General features: G+C 34.4%; 1 long non-coding RNA gene across 1 annotated transcript; it reads left to right on the top strand.

Moving 5' to 3' along the window:
• Nucleotides 1-4,255: 4,255 nt before the first annotated feature.
• Nucleotides 4,256-17,617, top strand: LOC118198934 (uncharacterized). The gene is made up of 4 exons (XR_015039335.1): nt 4,256-4,329; nt 4,755-4,863; nt 15,275-15,392; nt 17,390-17,617. It is a non-coding gene; the product is annotated as an uncharacterized LOC118198934 (long non-coding RNA).

Genomic DNA, 17,617 nt, shown 5'->3' with positions numbered 1-17,617 from the left:
CAACAGGGAAGGCTTTTAGTAGGGCAGTCTTGAAATTTTCGTAAGTATAGGTGGGACTTCCTGCTTGACCCAAGAGACTTCTGCCTATACATTTGAACCAATTAAGCGCTTGGCCCCTCAAAGCGCTGGTAGCTAAGGTAACTTTTTGAAATTCGTGCACAGGGTAGAGCATGAAGTGGTCATCCAATTTTCCCAAAAAAACTGGTTACCGGTGAGTTTCCATTAAATGTTGCTTCTGGTTTCATCGAAGCGCGCATGGTCTGGACGATGTAACCAAATCCTTCCAGGGCGGCAGCTGGCATTTCTGGATTCTGAGCCGCTTCTGCAGGCAGCACAGGTTCTTCTTGAAACTCGGCCATGGTTATTCTTCTTCGTTGGGCGCCACTATCAGGTTCAATGTTCCGTCTTACTTTCTTTGGGAACATGCAAGGACCTGACTCGGAACAGAGAGCTTACTAAAGCTATGTTCAATAACTGTGGGAAGTAGACAGGATACACAAGAAGGGTATACAAAACCCTTAATTTTTCTCTATTTACAATAATTTCCGTACTTCGGAATACAAAGACCCACTACTTGTGGTCTAAACGTAAGAATATAAAAATAGAACTAAACTCTAACTTAACTTTGAAATAATAAACGTGGAAGATTGGCCTTATATTAACAGGAAGCCGTATGTAGTACAGAGAACTGTTAACACTACAATACGTTTAAAATTATCAAGAGGATTAAACCTCTGGCCTGGAAGGCAACCAGCAACTGAGTAAAACTTCTAAGGTAAGCGGCCTGCTTCGACTAACTTCTTCCTCTCTCTCGCTTGGCAAAAAGCCACAACTTAAGTACTTGGCGTTCGCCAGACAAATTTTGCATAAATAAGTTAACGCTTTTAATTCTGGCCGGAAGTAGAAAATAAGAAGTGATAGTAAAGATTTAAAATAAAATAAACGTTAGTAAAACTTAAGATCCTTACAAGTTCACAAACTGCTATTTTGTCACTTACCAGTTCTAACTATAACGAAACTGCCCAAGTTCATTCTTTTAAAATGAAACATTTTGATCTACGGGAAAACAGAAAGAACATTAACATTTATAAAGTATTCATCGCGCCTTCGTAGTGCAGTGGTCTGCACGCTGGGTGCGTATTCCAGAGGTCTGTGGTTCGATTCCCAGCGAAGACGTTGCTCATTTTTCATCTTTCCTGCTTCCAAAATATTTAATGTCTCTACAGTGACGCCCGAACTAAAAAGGGTGGTGGATGATGATTCTCCACATTCAGGATTTGGCGATTGGGTCTCCTAAAATCCCAGTCTTCCTTTAAAAGAGAGAATATATAAGGTATTTCTTCGCCCTCTTAGCGTGCGTTCGTGGCGTAAGGGTCTGCACGCTGGGCGAGTGTTCCAGAGGTCCTTGGTTCGATTCACGGCGAAGGCGTTGCTCATTTTTCATTTTTCCTACTTCCAAAACACCTAATGTCTCTACACCTGTAATGGATTTCGAGCCATTTTATTATGTTGTAGAGACATTAGGTTTATTCGAAAAGCCGGAGAGATTAAAAATTAACAACCGCCTTTGCCGAGAATCGAACCACGGACCTCTGGAATACCGGCCCAGAGTGCAGTCTACTACACCACGAAGACACGCTAGGAAGGCAGGAATAATAACTTATAATGTTTCGGAAATGGTGGGAACAGGCACATAAACTTGCCAAGGCCTGAACCCTTATGGCCCAACCTGATTTTTTTTTACCTTTGCGTATTATTAAAAGAATTCTATGCAATAAAGTAAAAAAGAGCAGAATATCTTTATACGTTGATGCAGCAGTGGATAAGAAGTGGAATAGCCTGCTCAACAAAAGAAATAAAATTCCGAATTACTTATCTAGTGCTGTTGGAGTTGCTTGCTTTCGTTTGGCAACTGGCATGATTATTTACAGCAACATTCACATCGGATTGGAGTCAAGGATTCAGCTTGTTGCCCTGTGTGTCATCAGGGTGATATGAATGGTAACCACCTCAAGAGCTGCCGTATATTTTAAAGTTCATTACAGACAACTGCATGGAGGCTAATTTTTATCCTTACGTTTCGCCATTTTATTGGGCTGCTTGTCGACTAATAGCAGAAGACGGGTATTAAGTATTAAGTATGGACGCAGTCCGACCCCCCTGTCAATCTTAAGATTGACTCAATGGTCATAGGACTACGTCCAATCCAAAACCACAAACGAGGACACCCAGCGGCCCGAGCCCCCAAACGACACCCCATGTTCCGGGAAACCAAGGCCCAGAGCCCCGAGTAACTAAAAAGTTAGAAATAAAGCAAAGAAAAGAAATTAAAAGAAACAGGCAGATCTTTACAACAGAATGAACATCAAAATACAAAGAACAAGAACACCAACATATTTTAGATCTGCCTTTCAACGGCACAAAAGGAAAGAAGAGAACAACAAAATATAACTAACAAAATAAAATGCATGTTACGAACAAAATAATATATAAGGAAATGGACAATACTACATAAAACGCATAAGAAAAACGAGAACACACCACCAGGAATGTTTTCAAACAATCAATGAATCATTATACCAACCGCTCGCCGCTCACTGTTTATAATTTTCATAATCTCCTTACAACAACTAATAAAATTATTGTAATTTGCAAAAGGATCATTGCCAATTTCATATTTTTTAACAATGTGTAGAGTAAGTTTACAGTCGCAGAGGAAGTGCTGAGCGTCGCCCAATGTGTTACATGTCATACACATATTATTTGTTTGTAATTTAAATCTTGAGAGATAGTCAGGGAAACGGCCATGCCCCGTTAAAAATTGATTGGCATCTATGTTATTTATTGGAAATAATGATTTGTGTTTCACAAAATCCAAATTGTTAATATAATGATTTCTTTTTTCAGAGTTTGACTATTTATTATGCCATTTATTATAATGAAACTTTTTTTATTAAATTACAAGTAATTCTAACAGAACTAGGAAGATTGGCAGAAGACGGGTGTAAGATTAAAAAAAATAAACATGTTGCAGGGCGTCTTTCTGCCGAAGCATCTTTTTGAAACTTTCTATCTTATCAAACAGTTACCGACTTGTGTAAAGGCCCTAAACCTTTACGAAGGGCCATCGTTGTGAAGCCTCACACTGACAATATTCCAGTTCTTCCTTGAGGACTTGATTAAAATTTTTCTTTTCGATTTGAGTTGCTTCGTCATGGATACTTCATTTCGAATTTCATTAAGAACTGATAATACACCAAGAGATGTCAGAAGAATTAGGCTTTAAGAATTTTAGAAGTACATGTTATTTCTCGTACTCAGTATCTGTTTTTTTTTTCCCATATATGTAGTATGTTTAATTTCCGATTTTCCGTCCAACTCTAGTTTTACTAGATCTGATACAAATTTTACATTCTTCCCTATTCCAGTTTATTAGGCTAGGGTAAAAACGGTTTTCCCAGAACATCAATCAGAACATGTAGTTTGCATTTCTTTTTTAGTATATATTAAAACATTCCTAAGTTCATTACTTAACGAAGCGTTTTTATTTTATTTTTAGTCCAAAGAGGCTTTGTCCCTGAAGGACTATTCTTTTCGTTTTGTGATTTTGCGTTGGTTTACTATAAATGTCTGTTTCACTTTTCAAACTGTCGCCACCAAATGTCCTGCATTATATTTGAAGAAATTAAATAATGAAAAACTGCATAAATGTATGTATATTTCTCGCATTGTGATGAAACAACGGGTCATAGAGCCATAGAATTTTGAATGACGTAATCCTCCTACAAATATGGGCAAGTGGAAGACCAAATTTGAAATTTGGAATTTGTTTTATAATCGATTTCATATTTTGTAAATCTTTAACGAATTTTTGATTAACAAAGTCAAGGATTTCAAAGCGAGAAATGGCAACATTGTACAGAAAAAACATTTTTTCTCCAGCGTGCGAGACTCTGTGTCAGAAATTCTAAAGACAGGCTCAATTTAAAGCGTTACGTCCTATGAAAGGACAGACAGTTTTACATCCATGCCTTCTCCGGGATTCGAATCTGGGGCCTATCGGTATCGCAGCCAGGCGCCCCTGACCACTATACCGTCTGAGGGGGCCCTGCTTCCAATTTATTGACCCAACATTTCATAAAGTACACATAGAAGAATTTTAATTCAATAGCCATTAAAAATTAGTCAATTAACTAAACCTTAAACCAAGACCTTTTTTATTTATTGAATACCTTACCTTTAATAAAAGTTTCGATTTTCATTTCAGACTAATCCTTCTTATACCAGTGTATGCTGTCACAATTAGTTCATCTTTTCCACTTGTTTCACGTGAGTTATATTTTAATTTTATAATAATACATCCTAGAATATATAACTTAGCATTAGCAAACTAACAATGTTAATTTTTTCCTTGTTTTTATAATTTGAAACTGATTTTGAATGAAAAAGCAGATGTGAAAATTAGTTTCATTAAAAGTGATTTATCCTGTAAAGTTTTACAGCTAAAATTATTGTTAGTAAATTTTAATTTATGCTCTTAATTCTTTTAACATTTTTTAAACGCTTAGAAACTTAGTGAAAATGGTAAGTTAGTGAAACGAGAGTTATTATTTTATTTTTAAAAGAGGATGTTTTATTTTCTAAAGCGTATGGAATAAACGGCTCTTTCTCAAGTAAATTGTCTACGCACCTTAAGTTCAAAGCATATTTGGTTATTTTTATACTTTCGTAATTAATTTTTATTTTTCCTCTAGGAACTGGTGAAATAAGTGACACACGATTCCAAAATTTTGTAGAAGAGAATAACAATGATTCCTTTAATACGTTACATATGGAACCCCGGCAGAAAAGGCAATTAAATTTGTAAGCAAAATAACTGGTTTATGTCTTTGTTAATTATGTTTAAAATGGAATGTTACCATGAGTTTGTTACAATATCATATCTATGAACTTGATTGGATTCTGCATCGTTCCATTTCCATATTTCTGTTTAGTTTTATAATGATAAATAATGTTTTTCAGATTTTCAATGCTAAAGTAAAGTTGTTCGTTGTAAAAAAATGAAAATTAGGTAAATTTATAAGCAAAATAACTGGTTTTATGTCTTTGATAATAATATTTAGTACGAAATGTTGCCATAAATTTGCTACCAATATCATATATATGAATTTAATTGGATTCGGCATTATTCCGTTTTTATCTTTATTATTTCTGTATATTTTATAAATAAATTTTTTCAGGTTTTTAATGATAAAGTTGTAGAGACATTAGGTATTTTTGGAGCAAAAATGAAAAATTACCAACTACCATCGCCGGGAATCGAACGACGGACCTCTGAAATAGCGGTTCAGTGTGCTGACCAATACACCACGGAAGCACACTAGGAAGGCGGGAGAAATACCTTATACCCTCCCCCTTTTAAAGGGCGACTAGGATTTTTAGAGGACCCAATCACCAAATCCTGGATGTGGAGATTCATCAACCACTACCCTTTTAGTTCGGGCACCACTGTAGAGCCATTAGGTATTTTTGGAGCAAAGATGAAAAATTAGCAATCACCTTCGCCGGGAATCGAACCACGGACCTCTGAAATACCGGTTCAGTGTGTTGATCACTACACCACGAAGGCACGATAGGAAGGCGGGAGAAATAGCCTATAAAGTAATGTTGTTCGTTATAAAATAATGAAAATTATGTATAGGTATTCATGTCTTCATATTCGGTTAAGTTTTAAACACGACTGGGAATTATCTGTTGAAGATATCAAAATTATCCTTGTTTTTGGCGTTTCTATGTACAAGGAAAAGAAATCAACCCCTTTTTGTTATTGAAAAGCTTTTCTCAGTCTGCCTGTCTTATCACTTGTTAAAAGAATATTTGGAATGTATTTTACACTGATTCGAACGTTCATTTCTCAGGCTTTTATGTGAATTATTTGGACATTCTTCCTGAAGATATTTATCGTGAATATAAGAAAAAAAATTTAGCAATTTTGAATAAGTATTTTTAAATATTTTTATAAATTTTGTACATAGATAGATGATTTTACTGCAATTATATGTGAAATTTAGTATTTTTCTATGTAATATAACATAAGAAAATCTAAAAGGATAACCTATGCCGGAAAAGTAAGAATACAGAACCAAGTGCATTTAACATTGAGTAAATGGATATCTCGGTAATGTGGCGACATATCGCCAAGCTGAAAACGGTTTTAGCGACTTATTTTGTCTCAAATTTCTCGAGAAATCGCCAGAAGTCGCCAAACCTCGCTACCGTTTGGCGACATTTGGTTCCGGTACCTGTATTGTAATTGAATAAATATAATTGATGACTATATTAGCTGCAACCGTAATTTGACCCTCGTATTGGTTTCCAGTAAGTTCGATAAGCAGAAAGTACTAGAAATATCTCGGTAGTCGGTTGAAAACTATATAAGGCCGGAGAGAGTATCTGCTGTCAGTTATAGTTAGTTATAAGCTCAGCTTAAATTTGGAGTATTGAGATTTAGCTTTCTCTTTAACTGCGCTTTGCATTGCGTTATGTTTAACGTTCATAGTAGTCTGAAGTGTAACTACTGATTGCAGTTCGTGATATTGAGAAGAGTTATATGACTATTTTTATGGAAAGTTCTAGATATCTGAAGTGTTCGTTTTGATAAAATAAATTCTATAAACCTATCATTGGATCTGTGTGCATTGAATCTGTAACGAACTCGTACGCATGCAACAGTATTATATTTCTATTATAGAGAATATTATTCGTGATTGATTTATATATGCATGACTGTACAACAGTATTACTGCACAAATCTAAAATTTGAATTATAAGCAAACTGCTGGAATACTGGAAGAATTTATCCAGCGAATTATGAAGATGATTAGAGTACGGATTAAAATGAGTACAAAGTACACTCCTCGTAATTTTGTAACACTGCGAGTGAATTAAGAGACTTAGAACCTAGTTTTTCTGATAAATTTGAACTGAATATGGCGTCAACTTTTACTGATGAGAACAAATGTTCTAACTTAACTGCAGGATGATTCGCTCTCCTAAGAGTACACATCAGTTACGCTAGATTTACAGACGGGACATTTTCAGTTTTAACTTTACATCGATGTTTTCAAAAATTCTTCTATTATTCTTATATTTAATTGTATGAAGCATTTATTAAATATACATATAGATAGATAGATAATTTATTTCCTAAACAGTATTGATTAATTGATTATATTATCTCCCAAGTTAAATTAAAGTAGAATTATTTTAAAAGTGTGCATCCATACTGGTAAGTTATATTTTGAAAGATGTTTTGAAGTAATTTGAAAGCAAAATGTTAATAATGTTTTAATGGGGACTGGAGTTAAATCATCACGAAGAATAAAATTTCAATTGTAAAAGGAAAAATTAAAACATGTAATCATTGTCATTGATCGGAAATTAGTTGACTTTTCAAGGGTAACAAACCAACTCCCGCTCAATGAACAATAATTGATAAAAATACGTAAATACGAAAGTGTTTCGTCTTTACTCGAGTTATTAGTTAAAGCCAAACCGGCAATTCTAGTCAGGCCAAATATTTCCGCGAATAGTAGGAATTATGAACCAATGCTGATACTCAAAGAACTTATTCTTATGAAGTAGTTTAGTCAATTCAATTTGGAGTAAAAATCAATTACTGTAGAGAAATCCTATTAAACTCGAGTAACCGTCCCCGACACTTTCATGTTTATCCATTTGAGTACTATATTATTTGTAGAAATTAAACATTGGAAATTGTCATTATGAAATCGAATTCAAAGAAAAGTTGAAATAAACATAGAAGATTATAAAAAAAGATAAATAATGCAAACTTTGTAAAAACAAATCAAAGATAATATAAAAAATAATATAGAAAATAATATAAATAAGATCAGTGAATGTACATGAAGATATAAAGGCCAGAAAAGGTATTAAGTAACTTACATTCTTTCTAGTGGGGAAGTTTGCAAAGTGTTCTCTTCGTGTCTGACTCAGAAGTGTAGGGTGTCCGAAAATTCTTAGCGGCAGTAGGGGCTTTGAATAATATCAGTCGGTAAGACTTGGGTGAAGTAATTTATGGTAGTGGGTGGGACTTGGAATTCTTGAGAGATGTATTTTGTGGAGTTCTTATCTGAGAGAGACCGTCTGTTAAGATTTTTTTGAAAATACTAGTGAATGGAAATTAATTAATTTCTGGCTAATTGTCGTGTCGCAACGATTAAGAATTTAAGAAAGGAAAAAGGCATTTTCACTGTCCAAGAGCTAATAGACAGTCTAAAGGCATGAAATAGGCCCATTTTTTTTAGTAACAGTATAGTAACAGTATATGTCTGAAGACAATTAGCTTTTTACATTATATACAATTGAGTAATTACACTATATACAAATCTTCCAACTGACAGTCATCCAACTTATACCGCCTTCTCAGGTTTAGGAATAAATTATCATATCCCTATCAGTTAAATGATTTAGAGTGAGTATTTAACGCCTGCTCTTTTAAGGCAATGGTTGATAAATTGAATGGGAGTAAGATTATTTTTGAGAATTTTGATAAGGATCAAAATTTCGCGTTGTAAATCTATTGTATCTGTGCATATAGTTTTAATTCGTTGTATTTGATTAATTATAGTATTGTTAATTACTTTTTTGGATATGTTGGAGTTCCAATTTATTAATTTGTTAGTATTGAAATTGAAGTTTCTTGTTTTGTCAAAAAGTAAAATTTTTTTGTAGTTAATGATTTGAAGATCTAGAAAGTCTATGCTATTTTGTGAATTATTAGTTTTATTAAGTGTAAGACAATTCGGATAAATCTCGGAGTGTTCAATTTTACCAAAATTATTAATTGTAATAAGGTCATCAATATACCTGTAGGTGTGTTTGTAGTAATTTAACTCTTGTGGTTGTAGATTTTTTTGGAAGTTAAATTCTTTGACAAATAAAAAGATATTACAGATCGAGGTGCTGGAATGTAAGCCCATTGGCAATCCTCTGACTTGTTAAAAAGTTGATTTTGAAACTTGATGTAGTTATGAAAAAGTGTGCATTTTAGGTAGGTTTTCCATTTGTCAAGAGTCATGATATTGAGTATATTAGGGAAAAGTTTAGGTAGATCAAGTAGACTGGTATAGATTTCGTCTAGAGGAAGTGAGGTATATAAGTTTTCAAAATCATAGCAGTTAATGCTTTGGATGTTAATGGTTTGAATGGTATTAATGACAGGAGTGTTATTATGAATGATCCAGCAATAGTTATGATTAGTGTTACAATCATTGAAAATAAATTTACAGATTTTATTAAGTTGAATTGAAAAATAATAGTCTACATTTTTCTTGTAATTATTAGTTCCATTAGCTATAAATCTAAATTTTAATGGTGTTTTATGGAATTTGGGAATGGAATCGCATAAAGATTAGTAAATCTGTTGTAATTTGCATTGAAAGTAATATTGAGTTTCTTATGAAAAGTTTTAATCCTGTTTATTATAGATGTTTCTGTAAGGTTGGCTAATTGATAAGTAGTTGCGTTGAGAAGTTCTTTATGAATAATTTCAGCGTAGAATTGTTTTCATATAATGCTAAAGTTATTAGTTGCTTTATCTATTTTTGTAATAGTAAAAAGCTGTTTTAATTTATTAATATCTGATGTAAGTTGCGACCAATTCAGTGTACTTTTAAATTTGAGGTGACTGATTTCGGTGGATTTGCGTTGAAGAATTTTAGCTTTCCATTTTAAGAAGGTATCTATGGGTAAATTCAGTTGATAGCTTGCTTTAACTATAAATTCGTTGATGTTGTTTTCGAAAGTCTTGTAACAGTAATTTGTAGTCATGTTTCTGACTGGTCTAAATTTTGTACCATAACTCATTAGTGTTCTTAGTTGATGGTTTTGTATGATATTCAGGTTGCCAGTAATTATGTGCTGGTGATGAGAATCTACGTAATTGCTGTAAATTGGTGTCTTACAATGTCATTCTGCAGTTTCATCTATTTCATGGTGGTTAGTGAGCAAGTTGCTTAAGGTCCTTTGATATTTAAATGCAATCATTGGTATTGTGTCAACTGCGGGGAAGTAATCTTTACAATCTCTGATGATTCTTGAGAAATGAATATTGTCAAACTGCGGATGCAGAAAATTGACTTTAAAATAAATTTTGCGTTGAGTGAGACTATTAGAGAGTCTGAAAAGACTAAAATCAAGAATCATGTCTTTAATGATTTGTATGTCGTCGTAGCTTTCTTGAATGAATTTTTTTAGTTTGATAAGGAATTTATTAGTACAGGAGTGTAACCAGTTGAGAAGTTTCTTGGGAAAGCAGTCTGAGTCAAAGAAACATTTCAATTGTTTTTTCAATGCAAGTGTATCCAAAGTGGATAAAAATCTCGCATTATTTTTTATTTTGCTTCCTCTTTTTCCTCTCTGCGTTTTGATGCTGTAGAGCTTAAATTGGCTGAAAATAGACTTCTTAGAAGTATCTCTATGACTATGTATATAAGTGTTAAGTCCATATGGGTAAAGTGAACGTTGTTTTAATACATATATACACTGGTTATCATAAATTAAGGAAAATCACAAAAATAGCGATAACTCCCTCAAAAATAAGCCAAACCGTGTAAAATTTGAATATGTTGCCAAGTAAGAGTAGCTGAGTAAAACTCCAATATGCAAATTAGTGGCGCTGCGCTCGGAATACGTCATCTGCAAGGAGCATAAAAGTCCATGTTTGAGAGCAAGCCCACATATTTCACTGTGATACTGACATCAGAAATCTGAGATAGCCAATTCGTAACAATTACCTCCAGGCATCATTTGCCTGCAGAACTACGATAGAGACCCATTGGGAGACTAGAGGCAGGACAAAGTCAAACAGAAGTGGCCAGATGGCTAAATGTGAGTACTTCTATGGTTCATAGAATTTGGAGGCAGTTTCAAATCACAGATTCGGCACGTAGGAGGTTCAGCCGAGGACGGCCAACTGCTACGACTAGCGCCGATGACCAATATTTGACATTATGTGCACTCAGGAATAGAACCGCTATTCCGACTCTTCTTAGATACTCCCTTGCTGCAGCTACCGGAAGGTTGGGGTCAGCGTCAACTGTGCGTAGAAGGCTTCACGAAGTTGGTCTGTATGCGAGGCGAAGAACTATTTGCGTGCCGCTCAAGTTACGCCATAAGAGGGACCGTTCGCAGTGGGCACCACAACACGTCCACTGGACGCCTGAGCAATGGAGGGCTATTCTCTTTACGGATGAGTCCAGGTTTAGTCTAGAAAGCGATAATAGGCGTTATTTGATATGGAGAGAACATGGAACCCGTTATTATCCGTCAAATATCCGTGAAAAGAGATGCATACGGAAGAGGCAGTGTCTGTGTTTGGGGTGGATCTCTTTGGGTGGACGCACAGACCTCCGTGTTTTTCCAAGGGAACCGTGAATACTCATGTTTATAGAGATGACATCCTCGATGCTTATGTGCGCCCATATGCCGGGGCAATAGGTGATGCTTTCCTGTTACAGGACGACAATGCAAGACCACACAGGGCTCGCATCGTATATGATTATCTTCAATAGGAAACGATTATGCCAGCTCGATCCCCGGACTTGAATCCTATCGAGCACGTTTGGGATGCTTTAGGGAGACGTCTAGCTGCTCTCAATCCGCCCCCTTAGACCCTTGCCGCGCTTGCAACTGCTTGAAAGAACAATGGCTCTCGCTTCCTATGGAACTGATAGACCGCATAACTGAAAGTATCACACATCGCTAAATGTGCTGTATTGCTTCTAGAGGAGATTATATTCCATATTGAAGGTACTTTTACTATAGCAAACTGACATCTTCGATTTGTTCATTTTATACATGTGCTAATTTCTATACTACCATAATTGTCTGGTAATTTCTTTATGTGTTATTTGATACCTTACTATGTGTTGTATATTGTGGGTAAATTCCATAAAATCCTACAAGTAACTTTTTCTGTAATCGTGATTTTTCCTTAATTTATGATAACCAGTGTACATTCATAATTGTCTGAACCTCGTAATATACAGTGGATGGACAAAAATATGGAAACACCTTGTGAAATGCATGTTTGAAAAGAAAGATTGATTTTAATGAAATATGTAGGTGGCGCTGGCGTTTTTGACTACTGACGCCACCTATACAACTTCGTAAATGTGCTAAACAGTTCAATTGTTGTCGGAGTACTGTTATGTGAGGTTGTCATTGCATTATGTCAGAGTTAACAGACTTCGAACGTGGGCAAATTGTTGGAGCACGTATGGTAGGTGCTTCCGTAAGCAAGGTAGCCGAGGTGTTTAGTGTTTCAAGAGGTACTGTATCGAAGATTTATTCCGCGTATTTGAAAAGCGGAAAAACATCATCTGCTAAGTCACAGCGCGGACGAAAGTGTGTCCTGAGTGATCGTGACTGACGATCATTAAGGGCAATTGTGACGAAAAATAAGAAGACCACAGCTGCAAAAGTTACTGCTGAAATGAATGTTGTGTTACTGAACCCTGTGAGTACCAAAACAATTAGAAGGGAGCTTCATAAACAGGGAATTGCTGGCCGTGCTGCAATTGAGAAGCCACTCATCAGTGATGCTAATGCCCGTAACAGGAAAAGGTGGTGTTTAAGTCATAAAGCCTGGACTATAGAGCAATGGAAGCGAGTAATATGGTCTGACGAGTCTTCTTTCAGATTGTTTCCCACTTCTGGCCGAGTTTACGTCTGGAGAACGCCCTCTCAAGCCTATAATACAGACTTCTTGTTGCCAAGAGTGAAACATGGCGGGGGTTCTGTTATGGTTTGGGCAGCCATATCGTGGTTCTCTGCTAGCCCCATGATAACTGTGTCAGGGCACATGACTGCCAAGACTTATGTGAACATTTTGGCTGATCAAGTTCATCCCATGGTACAAACTTTGTTCCCGATGGTGATGGTGTCTTCCAAGACGACAAAGCCCCTGTTCACACAGCTCACATTGTCCAGGACTGGTTTTCTGAGCACGAGGATGAGTTGTCCCATCTTCCCCTGGCCACCACAGTACCAGATCTGAATATTATCGAACCTTTGTGGTCTACATTGGAACGGAAAGTGCGTTCTCGTTATCCACCGTCAACATCTTTATCTGAACTTGCCACCATTTTGCAGGAAGAATGGTATAATATTCCTTTGGCAAACATACAGGAACTGTATTTATCCATTCCGAGAAGACTGCAAGCTGTTTTGGATGCCAACGGGTTTCCTACACCATATTAAGCAAAGAAACATGTTTTTTTAAAAGTGTTTCCATATTTTTGTCCAACCCCTGTATGTTTTCATACTTTGTTTTTGAATCCCGGCATGAATTGTTTGAGTCTTGTTTTATTCTACATGGTTTTGAAGTTGCAGTCACAAATTCGACTTAGGAGAAATTGCAGCCCGTTAGCCAATGAGATGAAAGAGGGTTTAGCATGCGTTGAGCTATAAAATGCTGTGTCAATTTCTCAGCATCTGTAGCTATTTTGTTGGATGCATAATTCAGTTCAACAGATTAGTGCTCTGAATTTGTACCTTTTTTTTTTTTTATAGCTTCAGTGCTTTAGATGCCTGTATTTTCTCATTTTAATGCTTGTATCTTTTACATTTTATAAAATTCGGTTCCCAGGTCTTTTCAATTTTCTTCTTTTAACATTCTGATTCCTACAAAGCAACAATATATATATATATATATATATATATATATATATATATATATATATTTTGTCTGTTTGTTTTGCTACAGCCTTTAAGGCGGAAAAGTGGTTAGTGACCCTCTGATAGCCCTACCCAATTATCCGGGCTCGATCGAATTCCAGAGAAAGCATGCATATAATTTGTCCGACCCTACATAGGAGGCAACGGCAGCCCACCTAGGTGCCTTCATAATAAAGAGACCACCTCTTCCGAGCTTAGTAGTGGCCGACGCCTATAAACGCCTAGAACTCGCCATGAGGAAGGGGGGAAGTCGTTTTCAGGGATAAAATATAAACGCATGTTCCTGATATGAATTGACTTTAAGACCGATTGGCGAAATTCAAATTGCGTTTTTCATGTCTCGAAATCGCGACTTAAAATATATATTAGATTTATATATAGAATTATTCTAATATAGGTATTTTAACACAAAATCGGACTTTATCTTGGCGCATTTTTTTTTCCAGTTTATGCCAAGAATAATTCAGTTGGCGGAATTCTTAATTTATGGTAACCTACTTACTTTATAATGTAATTTCACATGAAAAATTACATTATAAATTACATTGTACCTTTTTTCATTGATGCACGAGAGGAAAAAAGGTCTATCGTTCATTTTTTCAGTTAATTTTAACAAAGTGCGTAAACCACATTTTCGTTATTATCGCTTATATTAAGTACGCCAAAATGTATGTATTAGGAAATTTTGAATAAAAAACTAATTTTTTGCAGATATGCTTAGAAATACATCTACTTTAAGACGATTTAAAAAATTTTATAGGTTATAATAAAAAAAAATGTTTTCGAAAAATTTATAAAAAATACTTAAAAATACAAATTTTTAAAGTAAATAATAAAAAATATGCGAATTATAGTTGGATTAAGCCTAAATTTCGAATTCTGGAAGAAGGAATCAAGTAAGTTTAATAAAAAAAGAGGTATTAATAAGTATATATCAAATTCAATTAACGTTGAGGAGCTAAAATTTTGAGAGATAATTTTTTAAAAACTACTCGTGCGATTTTTACAAAACTTGGTAGTTTGGCGTCATTTGAGTCGTTGAATCGAAATATGGAAAAAAAAATGGCATGTCATTTCAGAAAAAGTCCGATTTTTGTGTCAAAATACCTATACTAAAACAATGCTATATATAAATATAATACGTATCTTAAGTCGCGCTTTCCAGACATGGAAAACGCAAGTTTAGTATCGTCAATCGGCCCAGTAAAACGGGAGATGTAGAACTGTGCCATTCTTTTTTGCGCTGTGTACCTTTATTTCAGTTTGATGCATGTAAGCTTTTTTTTTTTTTTTTTTTTTTTTTTTTTTTTTTTGAGCAAGTATGCTTTCCACTGAAGAAAAATAACTTTTATTAGTCATTTAAAGTATTTAAGTACTTGTTTTAAAGGCAATATACGGTTTTTAAAACTCTTTTATTACCAAACAACTATGAATTTTAAGCAGATTCATTCAAAGGAAATATTTTATGATTAAAAAAAATCAACCTCTTCCTTGATTATATGTGATGTTTTAGATTTGGATCAGACAGCAGATGGGCCCAAGTATTAAGACGTGTTTTTGCTGAAATAGTGAAGCAAGTAAGAAATGCTCTACAAAATAGAGGTTATGGTAATTCTCGTTTTATGAATGTGGTAAGTAGAGTCACTGTTGCTGTTTTCCTATCAACTTTTTAATTATAAAGAAGATTATTTATGAATAGTCCTCGCAAAACAAAACTATAGCATCATATACGAGTATTAAAACCAGGAACACATGTAGAACTTTATTTATTTTTATTTTTTTTTTTTTTTTTTTTTTTTTTATTTTTATTTATTTTTTTTTTTTCTTTTGGTGTTGCAAACATAGAGAACGGAAAAAATAAGTATTCAATGTGGTTAAATATTAGGCAATCTTTTTTTTCGTAATTTTTAAAATGTGAAATTTAGATTCTTCTACCATTTTTTATACATTTCAAAAGAAGACTTCAGAGATTTTACGACATTTACAGATTTTCTTTGGAAATGTATTTCCTACGAATATGACAGTTTTGTTTCGAAATAGTCAAAACATTCGTAACTTATGCTAAAAGGAAATGAAAAAATGTTTTTTTTTTTTTTTTTTTTTTTTTTTTTTTAAATTTATTTATGCCCTTTAATTTTTTGATAACGTAACGTAAATTGTATTGGCATTCCTTTCTAAAGATAACTGTAAATTAACCCTGAATATTGTAGTTCTAATTATACACTATTCATACCGTAAACTGTATTAATGTTCAGGTCTGCTTTGTAGCAGTTATATCAAAGAATAAATTTAGTGAATATGTTGTAAGTTTTATCCTAAGTCATTAACAGTTATTTTTAGTTAAAGCTACTGTCCTGTCCATCCTAATTTCAGCTTACCATTTCCTAAAAGAATGTGCTTTTAGAATCGCGTTTAATGCAAATGATTAAGAGTAGTATTTAAATTCCACTGACTACGAGAGAGAGCTTTAGAGTTTCTGACTAGCATGCATTTTCCTTTTGGCTACATCTCTCTAAGCTATTACTACGCTGTAGCTCTCTCTAAGCTGTTACTACGCTCTCTAAGCTGTTACTAAGTCTCTCTAAGCTGTTACTATGCTATTACTAATAATACGAAGTCTTATTTCGTATTATTTTGAGTTTAAGCCCAAGTGGAGGCTTTACTGTACGCCCTGAGAAAGGGGCCCTCTGTTATGGTTATAATGGTTAAACTCTGAATTTGAGCAGTAAAGGGTAATTAACCCTTCTCGAGTTTACTACGTCTCTGTTCCTGAACTAACGCAATTATTCGCTTAGCTGTTCACTAGGCTCTTCCACATTTAGTAGTTAGATAAAAGGGTAGAACCCCAAAATATTACCGGAAAATATGAAAAGCCGGCATTCTGCAGAATGCGTAGGCATTTTATAGGACCTTGCGTTTCTAGGCAAAGTATGAAATATGAAAATTATTACATACCTTACCTACGCATTATATATAATACCTATGCATTCCATAGAATGACGCATGTTCTTTAGGTAAAGAATGAAGAAAAAAATTATCATGAACTAGTAACCTAAACTGAAGCCTTTATATGCTTCTTGGTATGCTACGCGTTTTTCGTTAGAGAGACTTTTAAGCGGTTACAAAAAGTATGCTAATAATATGCGAGAACTTACTTTTACACATTTTACATTATTGAAGTTAAATAGATTCATTATTTTATGTAAACCTAAATATTGTATACATTTTGACAGAAAGCAAACACTTCTCACTCCCCTCCCCCATAATGCAAAATAACTTTTTAGCTGAAAATCGACATTTTTCCCAAATGAGATATTCGTCTCGAAACGACATTTTGCGTTGAATCACTATAAACAGAGTATCACTTTTCAAATTGTTGCCACCAAATATTAATGCCTTAATTGTATTTAAAGAAATTAAATAATGAAGAATCTGCATGAATGTATGCATGTTTCTCGCTCTGTAAAAAAACAATTGTAGCTAAAGCCACCAAATTTTGAATAACATAGTCTTCCACCCGAACATAGACACCTGGAAACCCGAATTTTGAATTTCCATTTTTGTTGGTTATCAATATTTATATAGTGGCTTAACAAACTATAGCATTTATTCATTTATTTATTTTTAGTTCAACGAATTGCTAAGAAGATTAACGAATGAGGACCCAGACAACAACGATTCTTCTTCGTCGCAAGATTTTGTAGACGGATTACGAAAACTCGCAAACGATGGAATCAATCAATATTTGAAAAGAATTGGCTTAAATGTGCAGTAATTGACTATATTTTTACTGAAAATGTAAATTTTTTTTATGTACTAAGGCCTTGTTTATGTAATAAATCTTCTTCTGTTTTCA

This window comes from Stegodyphus dumicola, chromosome 2, assembly GCF_044657685.1.
Source record: "Stegodyphus dumicola isolate Sdum_Otavi_A_Nest chromosome 2, ASM4465768v1".
NCBI classification, from domain to species: Eukaryota; Metazoa; Arthropoda; class Arachnida; order Araneae; family Eresidae; genus Stegodyphus; species Stegodyphus dumicola.
This window is presented reverse-complemented; position numbering and strand designations above follow the sequence as displayed.